This window comes from Mandrillus leucophaeus, unplaced genomic scaffold (genome assembly GCF_000951045.1).
Source record: "Mandrillus leucophaeus isolate KB7577 unplaced genomic scaffold, Mleu.le_1.0 Scaffold1793, whole genome shotgun sequence".
Classification (NCBI taxonomy): Eukaryota; Metazoa; Chordata; class Mammalia; order Primates; family Cercopithecidae; genus Mandrillus; species Mandrillus leucophaeus.
The window spans coordinates 81956-90558 of NW_012101802.1; positions in this window are offsets into that span (position 1 = coordinate 81956).

Consider the following 8603-nt stretch of genomic DNA (forward strand, 5'->3'; position numbering starts at 1 on the left):
AATTTCAAAGTTTATTTCAAAGTAATAATCATTTGAGCATAATTTCTCTACTGTCAGAGACAACTGTTATTTTATTTTCAATCAAATTCAATGTATATTTTATGCATATTTTGTTTTTAGCTATATTACATGTTACTTGTACATGCATAGCAGGTATGTACAAGTGCATAGAAATCCTGTAACAATATAAATCCTATAGGTATATAATAAACTGACAATTATGTCTGGTCTGTTTGATCCCAGAGTTGCAATAAATAGGCTTTCTTCCCTAAGTTGAGGAAATGATTTGTCTCATTTTCTATGAGACTTGTGGTGTGGAATTATAAGGTAGAATGAAAATCTGTGGGATGAATATTTATTTTATTTTATTTTATTTTGTTTTTATTATTTTTGAGATGTAGTCTCCCTCTTGTCTTCCAGGCTGGAGTGCAGTGGCGTGATCTCGGCTCATTGCAACCTCCACCTCCCAGGTTCAAGAGATTCTCCTGCCTCAGCCTCCGGAGCAGCTGGCATTACAGGCGCCTGCCACCATGCCCGGCTGATTTTTGTATTTTTAGTAGAGACGAGGTTTCACCATGTTGGCCAGGCTGGTCTCGAATTCCTGACTTCAGGTGATCCGCCCGCCTTGGCCTCCTGAAGTGCTGAGATTAGAGGCGTGAGCCACCTCACCCAGCCAAGATGAATATTTCAATGAAGATACCTTCTGCTGCTAAGAGCAGGAAATCACATCTAGTGGGCTTTTTTTTTTCATTTTTTTTTTATTATACTTTAAGTTCTAGGGTACATGTGCACAACATGCAGGTTTGTTAATACATGGGCTTTATTTTTTTTTTAACTCATTATCTCACATAGCCGATAGATCCAAGGCTGATTGTCTCCAGGGTTGCTCAACTCAGCTGGCCAGTAGCATCACTAGCGATCCTGGAACTTCATAGCTCATCTCTCTAAAACACAGCACATCAGCTTTTCTGCGATGGTCAGAGGACCCCTGCAGCAGCTTTAGGTCTCTTATTCTTTCACAGCAACTCCCAAAGGCAGAAAAAGGATACTACTTTTTCCTGTGTGCCTTTATAAGGAGCAACTAAACTGTTTCCAGAGTGTTCCCAGTACCCACTTTCTCACACATTGGAATGACCATGGGATCACACGGGCTCAGACAAGCCAGGATTCAACCTTGGTAGAGTGGGCCTGATGCACATGGGAAGAAAAGGAGCAAAATCATACATTTTTAAAAGTAAAGAAATGGTGGATAGAGTAGGAGAGATTGATTTCGGGGTAGGGAAATGACAGATTGTGGTACCATTAGGTTGTTAGTATTTGTAGTTAAATTCCACATTAAGACCTATAGGCGTTCTCGATTCAGGGTTTTGGGTTTTTTTTTTATATATATATATATGTGAAATATATGTATAATATATATGAAATATATATGTATAATATATGAAATAAATATGTATGAAATACATAGAGAGAAAGAGAGAGAGTATGAAATGTCAGCCATTAACTCTATTACAATAAAACAAAAAAGCAAGCAAAAAGGATTGTTTTTAGAACTCAAGTATGCTGACGTGTTATTTTATGAGATAAATACATTTTCCAGGGAAATTTTTGAAAAACAGTAGAGTAAGGAATGACTAGTGCAGGGGCCTTTGAAAACAGTATGCTGAGGATGGGTAGGGCTCAAGGACAGTATCTCCAACTGAACTTTTAATGAACTCCCGTAGGCGCCAAGAAGGCGGGTAGATAAGAAAGAATATAGAAACAAGGTACTGAGTAGAAGGTTACATGTGGGAAAAGAAGTTTGTTTTGCATTGCATTCTTTCTGCTGACGTGAGGTTTATGGAGTATAAATAAAGTGAGGCGGAGGCTCTGAGCGCGGCCGCCATGTTCTCTGTGTGTCTTTGTCTTTGTGTGTGTTCTTTCATTCTCCACCACCCCCGGTGCGGCCCCCAACAACTAGCTCTGTAAGATGGTAAAACATACTATACATTTATTTTTTTAAATGTGGGTTTTTTTTTTTTTTTTTTTTTCTGCGATGGAGTCTCTCTCTGTCACCAGGCTGGAGTGCAGTGGCCCAATCTGGGCTCACTGCAACCTCTGCCTCCCAGGTTCAAGTAATTCTCCTGCCTCACTACAGGTGCACGCCACCACGTCCAGCTAAGTTTTGTATTTTTAGTAGAGATGAGGTTTCACCATGCTTGCCAGGATGGTCTCAATCTCCTGACCTCATAATCCAACCGCCTCAGCCTCTCAAAGGGCTGGGATTACAGGTGTAAGCCCCCACACCTGGCCTAAAAATGCATTGTTACTGATTCTCTTTTTCATTAAATATGCTAGTAAAACAGAGTCTAGAACTAGAAACAGAAAGAGTTGATATTTAGTTTTAGTTTTTGGCAAGCTCTATTCCAAACTCATTTTTTTTACTGAGTGGATCCTGGTTTAATAAAAATTGAAACATAAAGAGAAAATATAAAATTAACAAGACACATGTTATATCTAATACTATCATCATCATTATAATTATGTTTGAAGACAAATAGACTTTCTAAACCCTTATGTGTTGCTGGTGGGAGTGTATGATTTTACGAATACCTGGAAATTTGGCAATTTCTTAAAAATTTTAACATATATCTGCCACATGACCCCGCAATTTCACTCCTTGGAATCTATGTAAGAGACATAAAAACATATGTCCTCACAAAGATATGTGTTCAAGTGTTCAGAACACCCTTTGCCTTAGTTGACCCAAACTGAAAACAGTCCAAATATCCTGTAACTAGTAAATAGATAAACAAAATTCTACTACATCCATAAAAAGCAATATCATTCAACAATAAAAGGGAAAAAAAAAATAGACTTATCTGGCAGGAGAGATACCATGAACATGAGGGTAGTTTTCCCAAGGCAAGTTTCAACCCTTGCACTCTGGATGATAAGCGATCACTTAATGGGTGCAATGCGTGTGATTTGGGTGATGGACACTGTAGAAACACAGGCTTCACCACTATGCAATCTATGCAGGTACCAAAACTACACTTGTACCTTATAAATTTACACAAATGAAAAAAGAGAAAATAAATGAAAAGAAACAAAATGATGATACATTCTACAAAACTTGTGAACTTCAATAATGTTAACTAAGTGAGGATATCTGAACACAAAAGATTACATGTTGTGTGATTTCATTTACTTGAAATATCTAGAAGAGGTAAATGTATAGACACAAAAAGCAGATCATTGGGTGCCTAGTGCTTGGGGTATTGGTGGGAATTAATTATAAACAGAGAAATTTTGGAAATGACAGAAATGTTCTAAAACTGGATTGTTGTGATAATTGCACAAATCCATTAATTTACTAAAATCATTACATTTTACATATACAAAGAGTGAATTTTGTAGTATGTAAATTATGCTTTAATAAACCTATTAAAATAATTCTTTTTTAAAAAATAAGACTTTGTAAGGAAGACAACATCCAGAAGACACAAATGAAAAAATATTTGAAGAAAATTACAGATTTTTTTGCATGAAGAAAATAACAAAATTAAAATAAGTATAATAAGCTCTGGAAAATTTTTGATCATATAGGGCAGACAATGGGCTAACTTTCTCAAGAAAAATTATTAGCTAATCAATAAATAAATTAATGCAAATGCCACAGAAAATTGGGCAATGGATATAGACTGACTATTGAAGAGAATATTCCAAGAGGCAATAAATATAAATATTTGTTCAAACTCACCAAGGAACCGAAAAATCCAAATGCATACAGCAATGTAATAAACTATTTCTCCCCAGTTGGGGACCAGCCTCAACCCACTCGTAGGGTACCTGAAGTCCAGTGGCAACAAAAGAATGAGAAGAGACAGGTTAAGAGTTCATAAAGGTGGGAGCCAGGGGGCCAGTTGCAAACCGGAGGCTGCAAAAGGCTCAGAGTTCTGGTCTCCACACTATTTATTGAGTACAGTCACTTAGATCTAAGAAGCAGATGTTCAGGGCGAAACAGTGAAAGGGTGGCAGTGCATCATAGGTGTAATATACAGCAATAGAGGTTTAAATGAATTTCCCTTGTGCTCAAACAGCATTTAACTTATCGGAGAGTAGTAGCTAGCAGGAGCGGGCTTAACTAGGAGCCTGCACGTCTGTCCACATTCCAATGCTTCAAAGGAGGGTCTTTCTCCTTGAACACAGTGTTTACAGATAAGAGAGCGGGTCTCACTCTGAGCATGGGAACATGATGGCAATTAGGAGACTTTTCTCCTCAGAGGCCTTTTGTGGCTTTCCACAACATATTGTCCCACATTTTTATGGCCAGTTTATACAGGCACCCCACAAGTCCTTTTCCCAACACTCCCCTCCCCAAAATTGGCAGGTACAATAGTTTGTTTCAAAATCAAGGATTTAGAAGATTCTACAGGAATAGGTTCTCTCATATTATTAGCATTGTGAGTGAATGGCAGTGTGGTAGTATCTATTAAAACTCAAAATGCAATTGTTACATGCTTGATGAAAACAACAAAAATCCCGTTCTAAACATCTGTCTTAAGGAAACAATCCTACATGAGCCCAAGGAGACATGGAATTGGTCATTTGTTGAGCCACAGTTTGGGAAACCAAAACATTTCCAAATTCTAAAAGAAAAACTGATTAATTTGTCTTGATTATAAAACTTGTGTACATCATAAAAACCATGCAGCATGTGAAGTGACAGCACACTGCAGGATAATATTTGGTGCTGTGTGTGTGGCACTGTGAACATATATTGGTGTAAACCTATGAATAGTTTGCATAATACAGTATTTCCATTCTAGGTTTTGACAGTCTCAGTAAATTTTTCCTTGTATGTCCATGATGACAAATAAAAAATGTTATCAGGAGAGAAAAGAAACATTCTCAATATTTAGATAGAAGAAAGGTAAATTGTGGGATTGCCATAGAAAGCAATAATATACAGGGCTTTAAGTAAATTATGTAGAACTATCAACATGGAGTGGAAAAAAATCATAAACCATAATGCCAGTTAGGAGGTAGAAAATTGCAACAATTGTCATTGTTACTGTAAATACAAAAAAATATATAGACTAAACTAAATGGATAAACTGGAAAATAATCTTATTTTTAAAATTTTAATGAGCCATAGATAAAATAATATAAAAATTCCAAATTCCACGTAGGTGAACAGGGACATGTGTCCACTCTTACTCTTTGGTCCATCTACTGAATCTCAACATGGGTCGAAGATCAAGCCTGCCTGAGAAAGGGAGATTATGACGGAGTGAGGACAAAGCAGCTGAGTTGTAAATAGCCCTGTGGGCTTGTGTGATGCATTACAATCTATGGAGGCCCCCTGAATAATATATATCTACTTTACCCTGCCAGCTGATTCTCCTTCCAGAACTTTTTCTGACTTCATGCTGGTGGTGTGGAAACTAGGGAGGTAGACAGAAGACAACAAACATCTCTGTAGCTTTGTGCAAACAAAGATTAGGAAGGAAATCAAAATAGGAACAATGCTTTCAACCACCTTGACTTAGTTGGGATTTATAATTGACATATAGACTGACAACATTTGACAACTACAAAAAAAAAATTTGACAACTACAGAATATTTATTTATTTACATTGCACAAAGATTATCCATGAAATAGAACAAATACTATGACTATAAAACTAGTCTCAATTACTTTTACAAGAACAAAATCATACAGAGTATATTCTATGAACACAGTCTTATCAAATTACAAATGAGTAAGATGGACAAAATTGCCCAAATTTTTGGAATTAAAATAATACATTTCTAAATCATCTATGGTTTGTCAAAGAGGAAATCAGAAGGAAATTAGAAAATAATTCTAAATAAAATAATACTAAAATGAATTTTAAAAATTTTTGAGATGCAACCAAGGCAGTCCTTAAAGAAAAATATTTAGTTTTAAATGGTTGTATTATAAAATGATAAACATGTAAAAATCAAAGATCAAAACTTTTAACTTAAGAATCAAAAGAAAGCAAATTTAACTTCAAAAAAGTAGAAGAAAAAAACAAAGAGGTGAGGAAATTGATAAAATTATTTTCTTGATTTTGTTTTCTATTTGTTTATGGTAGAGCATAATTGTGTTCATTCTGACATTGCTAAGAAGAAATACCTGAAGCTGGGTAATTCATAAAGAAAAGAGGTTTCCTTGGCTCAGGGTTTTGCAGGCTGTACAGGAGGTGGGGTCCTGGCAATTGCTTCCGATGATGGCCTCAGGAAGCTAACAGTCATGGTGGAAGGAAAGGGGAGCCCGAGTATCACATGGTTTGAGTGGGAGTACACAGAAAGTGAGGAAGAGTTGCACTCCTTTAAACAAACAGATCTCCTGTGAACTGAGTCAGAACTCACTCATTATAGCTAGGATGGCACCAAGCCAATGATTAAGGATCTGCCCCCAGACCAAACAACTTCTTAGCAGACCTTGCCTCCAACATTGGAAGTTACATTTCAAAATGAGATTTGGAGGGGACAAACATCCAAACTATATCAATAACATAATTGGTTTAATGTATACTGATGTTGTATCCAGCAACATTATTTAAATTTACTTATTAAATCTATGAGCTTGTCTATTATTTTTATTTTCTAAGTACCTGATTTTGTCAAGAGCAAATAATGACCAACTTACTTGGATGCAATTATTATCTCTTTTATATATTTTTCTTGCCATTTTCATTGCCCAATTCCTCTGCTACTCCAGATATGAAGGAGACAGTATTTTTTTAGTGTTTATTATTTTATTATTATTTTTTAATTATTATACTTTAGGTTCTAGGGCACACGTGCACAACATGCTGGTTTGATACATAGGTATACATGTGCCACGCTGGTTTGCTGAACCCATCAACTCGTCATTTACATTAGGTATTTCTCCTAATGCTGTATCTCCCCAGGCCCCCCACCACTCAACAGGCCCTGGTGTGTGATGTTCCCTACCCTGTGTCCTAGTGTTCTCATTGTTCAATTCCCACCTAGAAGTGAGAACATGCAGTGTTGGGTTTTCTGTCCTTGTGATAGTTTGCTGAGAATGATGGTTTCCAGCTTCATCCATGTCCCTACAAATGACATGAACTCATCCTTTTTTATGGCTACATAGTACTCCATGGTGTATATGTGCCACATTTTCTTAATCCAGTCTATCATTGATGGACATTTGGGTTGGTTCCAAGTCTTTGCTATTGCGAATAGTGCCACAATAAACATATGTGTGCATGTGTCTTTATAGTAGCATGATTTATAATCCTTTGGGTATATACACAGTAATGGGATGGCTGGGTCAAATGGTATTTCTAGTTCTAGATCCTTGAGGAATTGCCATACTGTCTTCCACAATGGTTTAACTAATTTACACTCTCACCAACAGTGTAAAAGCATTCCTGTCTCTCCACATCCTCTCCGGTATCTGTTGTTTCCTGACTTTTTAATGATCACCATTCTAACTGGTGTGAGATGGTATCTCATTGTGGTTTTGATCTGCATTTCCCTGATGACCAGTGATGATGAGCACTTTTTCATGTGTCTGTTGGCTGCATAAATGTCTTCTTTTGAGAAGTGTCTGTTCATGTCCTTTGCCCATTTTTTGATGGGGTTTGTTTGTTTTTTTTTCTTATAAATTTATTTGAGTTCTTTGTAGATTCTGGATATTAGCCCTTTGTCAGATGAGTAGGTTGCAAAAATTTTCTCCCATTCTGTAGGTTGCCTGTTCACTCTGATGGTAGTTTCTTTTGCTGTGCAGAAGCTCTTTAGTTTAATTAGATCCCATTTGTCAATTTTGGCTTTTGTTGCCATTGCTTTTGGTGTTTTAGTCATGAAATCCTTACCCATGACTGTGTCCTGAATGGTATTGCCTAAGTTTTCTTCTAGGGTTTTTATGGTTTTAGGTCTAACAGTTAAGCCTTTAATCCATCTTGAATTAATTTTTGTATAAGGAGTAAGGAAGGGATCCAGTTTCAGCTTTCTACGTATGGCTAGCTAGTTTTCCCAGCACCATTTATTAAATAGGGAATCCTTTCCCCATTTCTTGTTTTTGTCAGGTTTGTCAAAGATCAGAAGGTTGTAGATGTGTGGTGTTATTTCTGAGCCCTCTGTTCTGTTCCATTAGTCTATACATCCGTTTTAGTGCCAGTACCATGCTGCTTTGGTTACTGTCGCTTTGTAGTATAGTTTGAAGTCAGGTAGCATGATGCCTCCAGCTTTGTTCTTTTTGCTCAGGATTGTCTTGGCAATGTAGTCTCTTTTTTAGTTCCATATGAACTTTAAAGTAGTTATTTCCAATTCTGTGAAGAAAGTCATTGGTAGTTTGATGGGAGTGGCATTGAATCTATAAATTACCTTGGGCAGTATGGCCATTTTCATGATATTGATGCTTCCTATTCATGAGCATGAAATATTCTTCCATTTGTTTGTGTCCTCTTTTATTTCATTGAGCAGTGTTTTATAGTTTTCCTTGAAGAGGTCCTTCACATCCCTTGTAAGTTGGATTCCTAGGTATTTTATTCTGTTTGTAGCAATTGTGAATGGGAGTTCACTCATGATTTGGCTGTCTGTTTGTCTGTTATTGGTATATAGG